This window comes from Giraffa tippelskirchi, chromosome 8 (genome assembly GCF_054371585.1).
Source record: "Giraffa tippelskirchi isolate mGirTip1 chromosome 8, T2T-mGirTip1v1.2.pri, whole genome shotgun sequence".
Taxonomy (NCBI): Eukaryota; Metazoa; Chordata; class Mammalia; order Artiodactyla; family Giraffidae; genus Giraffa; species Giraffa tippelskirchi.
The window spans coordinates 98052481-98065312 of NC_137282.1; the positions used below are offsets into that span (position 1 = coordinate 98052481).

At 40.4% G+C, this 12832-nt stretch overlaps 1 protein-coding gene across 9 annotated transcripts in view; it reads left to right on the forward strand.

Annotated features, from left to right (window-relative positions):
- RAB3C (RAB3C, member RAS oncogene family) overlaps positions 1 to 12832 on the forward strand; it is a 376080-nt gene that overhangs the window by 256703 nt on the left and 106545 nt on the right. The gene's annotated exons all lie outside the window — the stretch shown is intronic.

A 12832-nucleotide genomic window follows, 5' to 3' on the forward strand; every position in this document is an offset into this window, starting at 1 on the left:
TATTCTGGAAATGAGTCTTTTCTGAATTGCTTGAGCACAAAATTTTATATCCTATGACCTATGATACATATTGAATAATACCAAGGATGGCTTAGTTTATATCACTAGATAGAACAGCTTATTTTAGGAGAAATTTCCTTAAACTGAGAGGAAAAGTTTCCTTTAAAAAAAATTCCCTCAGTTTAAAACCAACAGAAATAGGGAGCTGGGAGGAAATGAGAAAGGCAGAAAGGAGCAGAATTACTGGTTAAAGTTTCATTTTGAAAAGGGCAAGAGGCACCAAGCTGAGAATTCTGAGGGTGGTGAGGGGAGCTGTGAAGGCTTTGGAGACCATTAAATTGAAGTCCCTTGCATCAAAGTTAGACAAATCCAGCAATCCAGAGACTGTATAACCTTGGAAACATGACAGTACTAAACCTTTTTCAGCCTTAGTTACTATCTTTAAAAAAGAGAAAGAATTCCTAACTTACAAGGGAATTATGAAGAACAGAGGAGAAAACCCAATGTACTCAGCATGTTGTAGATAGGAAATGACTGTATCTTGCCCTGGATCTATATGGGACAGTAGGTCTCAATCCAGATTTTTTTTTTTTTACCTCAATAAAGTTTATTTTAAAAGGTGAAGGGAAGATGTACTCAAGGAAAATTTTTTAAAACAGAATACAACAAAATCACAGTGGTGATTCGGTGGTTCTTATTTTCACTTTCATATTTTTCTCCAGTGAATATGTTTTGTCTAATGAGAAATATCTCAGTTTTTAAAATAAGTTTGTTTGTGTTTAAATGCACAGTATTTTATTTTGTAGATGACAATAATGTGTGACATTTCAGATTCTTTTCCGAGATGTGCTGTAGTGGCAAACATATCACTCAAACAAGAGACCCGAGTTCTCCTTTTGATTATTAGGCAGACTGCTGTATGTTTTGTGAAGGCCGTGTGATCTCTCTGAATTAAGTTTCTTTATCTATCAATCCAGATTTTTGTATTAGAATCTCTTGGACATCTTTCCAAGACACAATTGTCCTTCAGCATCCTGGGGAAACTGATTCCAGAACAAAATCCATGGATGCTCAAGTCCCTTATATAAAATGGCTTGTTGTTACTCAGTCTCTAAGTCACGTCTGACTCTGCAGCTCCATGAACTATAGCATGCCAGGCCTCCTTGTCCTTCACCATCTCCCTGAGTTTGCTCAGACTCATGTCCATTGAGTCAGTGATGCTATCTAACCATCTCATCCTCTGCTGCCCCCTTCTCCTCCTGCCCTCAGTCTTTCCCAGCAGCAGGGTCTTTTCCAATGAATCGGCTCTTCTCATTAGGTGGCCAAAGTATTGGAACTTTAGCTTCAGCATCAGTCCTTTTAATGAATATTCAGGGTTGATTTCCTTTAGGAGTGACTAGTTTGATCTCCTTATAGTCCAAGGGACTCTCAAGATTCTTCTCCAGCAAGGGAATGGCAAACCAGTCCAATATTCTTGCTCTTGAGAACCCTATGAACACTATGAAAAGGCAAAATATATAAAATGGCATAGTATTTGCCTATAAGCTATGCACATCCTCCCATTTACTTTAAACCATCTCTGGATTACTTATAATGCCTAATACAATGTAAATACTAGTTACCATGTGGAAAATTCAAATTTTGCTTTTTGGAACTTTCTGGAAATTATTTTTCCAATATTATCCAACCATGGTTGGTTGAGTCAAAGAATGCAGAACCCACCTGTACAGAGGACCAACTGTATTGTGGTCTGTACTAATTCAATCAGAATCTCTGCCATGGTGACCCCAGCATCAGAATGTTTTAAAGTCACCCCATTGTAAAGTTACATTGAAAGATGAGTGCTTTCCCTAAGGAAATTCTAAATCACATATTATTGAAACCAGGCTCATGTATTAATAACATTATGGGGAAATACATAAATAATCTTATATACGTGTGTATATAATACATATATATATATATGTATACATATATATATATAAGCTTCTTAGCCTTTTGTATATATAGATTTTGCAGAATGATTTTTAATGCCTCTACATCTACAACCCACCTCATTAATATTGACAACTCAATCTCATGTATTTCCATGGGGACTGAAACTTAACGCCACATTGTTTGCCAAGTGGCTTTTTTCTTTTCTTGAAATTCTGTGGTTCCCATAGAGACTCCACAGCGAGGAGTCTAGGCATAGATAAGGAATTCAAATCAAAGTGTTTGGACCATCAAGATAGGATTCATGTCACAAGCCTGGGTCCAGTCAGCAAGGGCAGAAACTGCAGCCAAGTCAGCTGTTCTCCAATTCAGGTGCTCCTTCTAGACTTCTTCCCAGGGTGAGAAACATAAGTTTGAACCCATAGGTTGAATCAGGTGGTTTCCCCTGGCATCACAGATGCAATGATGAGCAGTGATTCCCATCAATGACTTACCAACAGTGCTGCCTCTGCCAGAGTTCCCAGGACGCTATTGACTATATTATTTATGGAAGTGGCTAATGATGGATTGATATGGAAAAGGCTTCTGTAACCCCGGGGTTCGTAGATCATCAAGCATGCAGCATCCCATGGTTCGTGAACCTTGGATGGCATGTCCATCTGGTTCAGGCTGGGACAGGACTTTCAGCATCAGGAGCAGCAGCAAACCCTGGGGGCTGATTTGAAATGAAGTAAGTGATGCAAGTTGTGCCTTCTTGTGGTTTCGTTGTTCTTTCTGACAAGATGACTGCATAGAGAAGTGGTGAGGCTGGGTCTTTGAACTGCAGAGGCTCCTGAATTGGCACGATAGCAAGATGATCACACTAGTGGTTTTCCAAACATTACATATGTGTGTATTTACACACACACACACACACACACACACACACACACACATATTTAAAAACCTGGATATGAAGACCACAGTGGACTTTCCAGGTGGCGCTAGTGGTAAAGAAACCACTTGCCAATGCAGGAGATGTAACAGACATGGGCTCCATTCCTGGGTCAGGAAGATCCCCTGGAGGAGGGCATGGCAATCCACTCCAGTATTCAGGCCTAGAGAATCCCATGGACAGAGGAGCCTGGTGGGTTACAGTCCATAGGGTCGCAAAGAGTCAGGCATGATTGAAGCGTCTTAGCCCACACACATAAATGAAGCCCACAGTATGGGCACAGTATGGGGCCACACAGACCCCATATGTTGGCCACACAGACCAACATGTATTTTTTTGAGGAGGAAGTGTTACTTGGTTTGATTTTTTGTTTGTTTGTACAATTGAGGGGTTTTGGCATGGCAGGTGCCACGAATCCACCAGGCCACGATTGCAGAATCCACTTTTGTCTCTAAGGTAGCCTTTTTGGTCAGTCTCTGTGCTCTGGCCTCCCCTTTTCCCTTCCATGTGGCCAGGCCTTTTATGCAGCCACTCTCTGATTTCCAAAGCCCCAGTTCTCCGATGCATGAGGTGCCATAACCGCACAAACCTTCCTGCACTGAGCACACCAGACCGTGGGCCACACTCACACGTGCGGTGCACCTGCTCCCTCTGTTGTTCCATAGAACAGAACGACGGGCTCCTGTCCTGACTGCAGACCTCTGGACTCTTCCTCTTCTAAAGTCCACCTTGAATATCCCCCTCCTTGATATTCAGTTCAATTCAGTTCAGTCGCTCAGTCGTGTCCAACTCTTTGCGACCCCATGAACCGCAGCACACCAGGCCTCCCTGTCCATTACCACCTCCTGGAGTCCACCCAAACCCACGTCCATTGAGTTGGTACTTTGATATTGGGCTGCTGCAAATGTAATTGTGGTTTTGGACTGTGAGTTTTAAATCATTGTAACTAGGTTCAAACACATCTTTATTAATCAAAATAAGAACCATTACAATCAACACATTTTTGCCAATGAGAATAAGTTAGTTTATTCCTGTAGTGTAAAAATCTGTGTTTCGGGATTTGACAAACTCTTGAAAAGTGTTTTCTGCCTCCTGCTGGTTGTGGAAGCATTTTCCCTGTAAAACATTGTCAAGATGCTTGAAGAAGTGGTAATTGGTTCCTAAGAGGTCAGGTGAATATGGTGGATGAGGCAAACTTCATAGCCCAATTTGTTCAACTTTTGAAGTACTGCTGCTGCTAAGTCCCTTTAGTTGTGTCCGACTCTGTGTGACCCCATAGACGGCAGCCCACCAGGCTCCCCCATCCCTGGGATTCTCCAGGCAAGAACACTGGAGTGGGTTGCCATTTCCCTCTCCAGTGCATGAAAGAGAAAAGTGAAAGTGAAGTCTCTCAGTCGTGTCTAACTCTTCGCGACCCCATGGGCTGCAGCCTACCAGGCTCCCCCGTCCATGGGGTTTCCCAGGCAAGAGTACTGGAGTGGGGTGCCATTGCCTTCTCCTTTTGAAGTACTGGTTGTGCTATATGCAGTCAGGCGTTGTTGTGGAGAAAAATTGGGCCCTTGTTGACCAATGCCAGCTGCAGGCACTGCATTTCTCAGTGCATCTCACTGATGTGCTGAGCATACTTCTCAGATGTAATGGTGTTGCCAGGATTCAGAAAGCTGTCGTGGTTAAGATGAGCAGCAGACCACCAGTGACCATGACCTTTTTTTGGTGCAAATTTGGCTTTGGTAAGTGCTTTGAAGTTTCTTCTCAGTCCAGCCACTGAGCTGGTCAATGCCGGCTGTCATATAACATCCGCTTTTTGTCACACCTCACAATTCGATGGAGAAATGGTTCATTGTTGTTGGGTAGAATAAGAGAAAATGACACTTCAAAACAGGAGGTGTTTTTTTATTTGCAGTCAGCTCATGAGGTGGTCATTGAGTTTTTTCACCTTTCCAATTTGTTTCAAATACCAATGACGCTAGAATGGTCAACGTTGAGTTCTTTGGCAATGTCTCATGTAGCTGTTGTATGGAGAAGGCAATGGCACCCCACTCCAGTACTCTTGCCTGGAAAATCCCATGCACGAAGGAGCCTGGTAGGCTGCAGCCCAAGGGGTCGCGAAGAGTCAGACGTGACTAAGTGACTTCACTTTCACTTTTCACTTTCATGCACTGGAGAAGGAAATGGCAACCCACTCCAGTGTTCTTGCCTGGAGAATCCCGGGGACGATGGAACCTGGTGGGCTGCCGTCTATGGGGTCGCAGAGTCGGACAAGACTGAAGCAACTTAGCAGCAGCAGCAGCAGCAGCAATGTGGTACTGTCCTGAGGCCTACCTGACACCAGCCGTGGGGCAGGAATTCATTAGGTGTTAGCTCTCCTCCCTTCCTCCTGATCAGGATCAGCTGTTTCTCAGGAGCTCCCCCTGCACTGTCCCTTACAGATCTCATTAGCACTTAGTTCATGCTGCCTTGTATGTTCATCACTTATCTGTTTGTTTGCTCCACTATGCTATGAAGTTCTTGACATTTGAATATGAATTACATTACCCAAGCATCTCTCAAAAAACCTTATACTTAGCAGATACTCAATGAATATGCAATTGATGAGTGAAGGAATGAGAAAACAAATGCCCAGGCCCACCCTTTGCCTACATGATTACCCTTCCACAGGGTTTTTCCATGTCTAAACAACTCCTATTTGCTGATTGTTTTTATGTTTTCCAGGGACAAAAATGGTTAAAGCAACTTACAGAATGTGTATAAACTGATCATGGATTTGCTAGTGTAGATAGGAACATTTGCCCTTTAAAAGGAGAGTTTTATATCCCTAAACTGATCCCCAACTTGGAAAGGGTTTGTTATGAATATAAATAGGAGGGTCTTTTTGTTCCTTGCTGAGGCTAGGGAAAAACAGAAAAACAAATAAACAAAAAACAACCTCTCATTCTAAGCAGTCACCATTCTCCCTGTAACTAGTTTGTCAGGGAATCAACACAAGGAGTCAGCATCATTCTCTGGTATTCTCAGGCAGTGCACTGCCCACCCCTTCTATCCACCATTTCAAAAGCTCCTGGATCTATGGGACTTAAAGGAAACAAAGACATCACAAAGGGGAGAGAGGATGGGTTATATGCTGAATATTTAAAGTGGGCATCAGGAAGCAGCTAACTTCCTGAGCGTCAGAGTCATTGCACATATATGCACCCACAAGTCGCCATCCCTGAGATATTTCAAGAGGAACAGCATGTTGGAGCTTGAGCTTAACATTAAGGACTTTGATTTATGACTTCTCATTAGCAGCCCCTACACACCAATGTGATTCAGCTCCATCTTGCATAATAATGAACTCATCCATAAAGTGTACGTTTGACAGCTGGAATGAAAAGCCATATTTGCTTCATGCTCCTTCCACAGCTGCAGAAGGAATGTACACAATTTCTCTGAAATCAAAACTCTCATGTAGATCTTCGCTCCCCAAAAAAAGATATTTCACAAAGTTGTTTTGCAAATCAAGTGTGTTTACAGATTCTGAAAAGATTCTAAAACTGTAGTACTCTGCAAGTATAAAGATATTTGTTATTTAATAATTGCTGTTGATATTTATGTCATTGATTTCTGTTTCTAGATCAGGAAATGGCTTCATTTGTTCTTTGAGCTTGATTCTTAATTTGTCCATCTGGACACATGTACAAAAGCTAGCAGAAGGACAATGGAAGCTAAAACTGAAGCAGTGGGTTTTAACATTCTCAGTTATTCTGACAGAAGTGTCAAGTCCTCTCATTTCCCTAAGAAATTAGGACATACAATGAGTAGATACAGCTTTTGTTGATCCAGAATGTACAATGAAACCCTGTACATTTTTCCTAACATTATTTCTGATCAAATCTATTTTTAATGATATTTTTAGGCAACAATAGGCATGTGTCAATATTATGATAACATCTGAAGGTTCCTTACTAGAACTTTTAATAAGGTTGCCAGATGTAGCAATAAAAGTATAAGCTGCCTACTTAAACTTGAATTTCAGAAAAATGATGCACAAATTTTAATGTAAGTATTCCCATACTATATTTGAGACATACTAAGAAAATGTTTATCATTTATTTGAAATTTACACCTAACTGCAAATCCTCTATTTCATCAGGTAACCCTATTCTTAGGGATTTATAGACAACCCGAGTAAAGTAGAAAAAAATTTTAAAACACATTCTAGCATTTCTCTATTAAATTTCCCTTTCACTGCTTCCTGCCATCTGCCTCTCCCATTTTTCTGGAGGTCACAGCTGGTAACCAAAAGCATGTTATTATTTAGTCAAAATATTTATTATGTCTGAGCTTCCAAAGGCTGAGGTGAGAAATGTTCATAGAGAAAACAGCATAATGTGTGTTGATTAGTACCCATTTCATGGCACCCAACCAACCGTATTTCCATGTTATTTTGTATATATATTGGTATCATCTCATTGTTTAAATACTCTTATTGTTCCTTACTAGAATTATAAAATCCTCTAGTTTGTGACAACATAAAGTCAAATTCTTTCAGTCTAACAATATTCAACACCAAGTCATTTACTTTGTGATACTCAGGAAACATTTTAGATCACAGCAAATATTACAGTGTGTGTGTGTGTGTGTGTGTGTGTGTGTGTGTGTGTGTGTGTGTGTGTGTGCGCGCGCGCGCATGCTCAGTCACTCAGTCGTGTACGACTCTGTGACCCCATGGACTGCAGCCCACCAGGCTCCTCTGTCCATGGAATTTTCCAGGTAAGAATACTGGAGTGGGTTGCCATTTCCTTCTCCAGGGGATTTTCCCAACCCAGGGACTGAACCCACGTCTCCTGCATCTTTTACATTGGCAGGCAGATTCTTTACCACTGAGCCACCTGGGAAGCCCCAAATATTACAATGACGACCTTAAAAAAAAAGTTCTAGAGCTTAAATGGCTCCAAATAAGATTTGATAGTACCTTTGACAAACCCTGCTCCTTATTAAATAAACCCTTTCATTCTTTCAGTGTATTTAAATAATACACTTAGAATCATATTTGTGAACAACAACAAAAAAGAGCTTTTACTGTTACTATATGGCCATAGGATAATGTCCTTATGAATGAATGACAGACAGAACAACAGTAACAAAACATATATTAAAAAGGTAGAGAACTTTCCCCTACCTTTGCTATCTCTGCCCTCACTCTCATTACTATAGTGGAGATGAGGAAATTCTTTAACAGGCACATAGGCTATTTGAAGGTATTTAGAAAGAATTTCATGGAAAAATGATCTAGTCTGGTGGGCTATAGTCCATAGGGTCACAAAGAGTCAGACACAACTAAAGCCACTTGGTATTCATTCAGCATTCAGACAGAATGCTGGGAAAACACTAAGAATGAGAAAGATAATTGACCCTTTTAAGCATTAAAATCTGCATAGATTTTGTCATTGTCTATCCTTGACATTATAATTACCTGCTTTAGGTCTTTCTTTCCCTAGGCTAATCATTCCTGTGAGGTGATAAGAACCTCCCCTCCTTTTTAACCTGAAATTATCTAGCATAGTGCCTGCTTCTTGGTGTGTCCAGTGGTTATTTCAAAAAGTCTGAGAATCACTGCTGTAAAGTAGGATGTATTTGCAGTGAGAGAGTTAAGTAAAACTCATCAACATTCTGATTTGGGGAAGAATCCTACCTCTAACTCTGTTGACTTTCTTGTAGCCCAAACCTAGGGTTTCTTAAAGATTTACAAGTCCTGTGTGTGTGTGTGTGTGTGTGTGTGTGTGTGTGTGTCTTTCAGAAGTTAATTGTACATAGACAAATATATATATAAGTATATATACACACACACACAAAGAGCTGAGAAAAGAAGAGAAGCTAAAGGCAAAGGAGAAAAGGAAAGATATACCCATTTGAATGCAGAGTTCCAAAGAAGAGCAAGGAGAGATAAGAAAGCCTTCCTCAGTGATCAGTGCAAAACATAGAGGAAAACAGTAGAATGGGAAAGACTACAGATCTCTTCAAGAAAATTAGAGATACCATCATGCAAAGATGGCCACAATAAAGGACATAAATGGTATGGACCTAACAGAAGCAGAAGATATTAAGAAGAGGTGGCAAGAATACACAGAAGAACTATACAAAACAGATCTTCACGACCCAGATAATGATGATGGTGTGATCAATCACCTTGCGCCAGACATCCTGGAATGTGAAGTCAAGTGGGCCTTAGGAAGCATCACTATGAACAAAGCTAGCGGAGGTGATGGAATTCCAGTTAAGCTACTTCAAATCCTAAAAGATGATGCTGTGAAAGTGCTATAGTCAATATACCAGCAAATCTGGAAAACTCAGCAGTGGCCACAGGACCGGAAAAGGTCTGTTTTCATTCCATCCCAAAGAAAGGCAATGCCAAAGAATGCTCAAACTACCGCACAATTGCACTCATGTCACATGCTAGCAAAATAATGCTCAAAATTCTCCAAGCCAGGCTTCAACAGTACATGAACTGTGAACTTCCAGATAATCAAGCTGGATTTAGAAAAGGCAGAGGAACCAGAGATCAAATTGCCAACATCAGTTGGATCATAGAAAAAGCAAGAGAGTACCAGAAAAACGTCTGCTTCTGCTTTATTGATTACGCCAACGCCTTTGACTATGTAGATCACAATAAACTATGGAAAATTCTTAAACAGATGGGAATACCAGACCACCTTACCTGCCTCCTGAAAAATCTTTATGCAGGTCAAGAAGCAACATGGAATTGGACTTGAAACAACAGACTGCTTCCAAATTGGGAAAGGAAAACATCAAGGCTGTATATTGTCACCCTGCTTATTTAACTTATATGCAGAGTACATCACTCAAAATGCCAGGCTGGATGAAGCACAAGTTGGAATCAACATTGCTTGGAGAAATATCAATAACCTCAGATATGCAGATGACACTACCCTTATGGCAGAAAGTGAAGAAGAACTAGAGAGTCTCTTGATGAAAGTGAAAGAGGAGAGTGAAAAAGCCTGCTTAAAGCTCAACATTCAGAAAATGAAGATCATGGCTTCTAGTCCCATCACTTTATGGCAAATAGATGGGGAAACAATGGAAATACTGAGTGACTCTATTTTCTTGGGCTCCAAAATCACTGCAGATGGTGATTGCAGCCATGAAATTAAAAGACGCTTGGTCCTTGGAAGAAAAGCTATGACCAACCTGGACAGCATATTAAAAACCAGAGATATTACTTTTCCAAAAAAGTCCATAACTATGGTTTTTCCAGTAGTCATGTATGGATGTGAGAGTTGGACTGTGAAGAAAGCTGAGCACTGAAGAATTGATGCTTTTGAACTGTGGTGTTGGAGAAGACTCTTGAAAGTCCCTTGGACTGCAAGGAGATCCAAGTAGTCCATCCTAAAGGAGATCAGTCCTGGGTGTTCATTGGAAGGACTGATGTTGAAGCTGAACTCCAATACTTTGGCCACCTGATGGGAAGAACTGACTCATTGGAAAAGACACTGATGATGGGAAGTTGGAAGGCAGGAGGAGAAGATGACAGAGGATGAGATGGTTGGATGGCATCACCGACTCGATGGACAAGAGTTTGAGGAAGAGATGATTGGATGGCATCACTGCCTCGATGGACATGAGTTTAAGGAAGCTCTGGGAGATAGTGATGGACAGGGAAGCCTGGCGTGCTGCAGTCCATGGGGTGGCAAAGAGTCAAACATGAGTGAGTGACTGAACTGAAATGAACTGATATATATATATATATATATATATATATACACATACATACATACATACACACACATATGTGTAACTGTATACGTAGATATCCATTTACAAAGTATTTGAGGAAGGTGTGGGAAGTCTTTATAAGGCAGAGATGGCTAACTTTCCATCAGGTTTATAGGTGATCTTCTGTAGCACTACTTACTGTGAAGAAAGTGCAGTCAGAGACTACATTTCCCAGCTTTCCTTGCTCCTAGGTGAGCCATGTGATTAGTTCTCACCAACAGAATGCCAGTCAAGGTAATGTCTGCCACTACCAGACCATAGTGATGTGAATTTACTTTCTCCATCCCTGTTATCCTCTTTTAATGTGCTCCATGCAGAATCTTAGAATTCATGGGGTGAAGACAGTAGAGCCAGAAGATGGAAGTAGAGTGGATTTCTAGAAACCTCTTTTCAGTGGAAAGAGAGCTCCCCTCCACCCCCTGAATCAGGAACATGTATATGTATGTACACAAGGAATAAACTTCCTTCTTATTTGAGTTATAGGTGTGTTTGCTCCAGAAAATAGCCTCATAACTAACCAATATAATTTATTAGGGCTTCCTAGGTGGCACTAGTAGTAAAGAACCCACCTGCCAATGCAGGAGACCTAAGAGACACACATTCAATCCCTGGGTCAGAAGATCCCCTGGAGAAGGAAATGGCACCCCACTCCAGTATTCTTGCCTGGAAAATCCCATGGACGAGGAGCCTGGTGAGCTATAGTCCATAGGGTCACAAAGAGTTGGACACAACTGAAGTGACTTGGCACAGTAGGATTTTATTTAACACTTATTCACATGCTTTTTATTGTATTCTGCCCTCTCCAGAGGCGGTTGTTGAGACTATATATTCTTATAGTTTGCCCTTCCCCATCATTCCTTCCTAGTGCTTAGAAAATCCCAGTATTGAAGAATTAGGATTCATAAAGAATTCCAAAGTGATTTGTTTTGTGTGAATTTTCTTTTCACTTAACAAACATTAATCTAGCACTCATTATATGGAACATGCATCCTGCTCAGCCTTGGGAGTAAAAAGACAATCATTAACTGATGAATTAGCTAAAGAAAAAGACATATAAAAGATAAATTACAAGGGAATACAATTTAAAGAAAAACGTACAGCATTATAAGTAGTCTCTGGGAGCCAATGGAGCTACTTGGAGTAAAAGAGGCTTCACAGAGAAGGTGACATCGAATTAGGTGTTGGAGGTTAAATATGATTTCTATCAAAAGATATGAGTCACTGTTTACACCTTTTAACCATTTGTACAATGAAAAGAGGGTATTGCTTTTTATAAAACTGTATTGGTTTATCATATCAGAGTGGGTCATATTCATCAGGACTAATTATCCCTTTTTCTTACTTTTAGCCTTTTACTGAACAGAGTTTTTCATTATTAACTTTACCATTAGTGATTTATCATTTTGCATCAATCACCACCATCTCAATCACAAATTTTTAAGCTTGAGGGTTTTTAAAAGTCAAATTCCTTAGTGCTTCTGGGATTTATGGTTGTATGCAATAACAACTTATTTTTCATTATTAACCTTATTAATTAATATTTGTCCATATGTTATCTCCCATGGTATTGTAATTTATTTTTTTAAGTATTTATTTATTTATTTGGGTCTTAGTTGCAGCACACAGGATCTTTGATCTTCATTGTGGCATGCGGGATCTATAGTCATGGTGTTTGGGATCTAGTTCCCTGACCAGGGATCGCCCCCAGCCCCTTACATTGGGAGCGTACAGTTGTAGCGACTGGATCACTAACGAACTCCCAATATTGTAATTTATTAAACTTATAGGCTTAGCTGCATTCCAAGCATCTGCATTCTGTTCCATCACTCTAGTCTTCTATTTTTAACTTGTATCACACAATTTTATCCCCTGGTGCTTTATAAACATTTTTATGTATGATAGAGCAAGCTCCTCAGTGTCAGCCTTCTGTTTTTCTTCTCAGCTTTATACAGTTTTCACTCTGGCAAGGGACTGATTTCCAAAGGCCAGAAGATTGGAAACTGATAGAATGAACAAGAAGAAATGGAAAGGTTTAGGAAAAAAGGGAAACAGTAAGCTATACAGTTGGTGCTTCTTTCTTCTTGCTACTGTGAATGCTTCAAAGAAAGACATCTCCTTATAATTTGTAACTCTGTTTAAGATATTGGAAAATAGATGCATGATGTTGAATCATTGCTTGGCCTTGAGTCC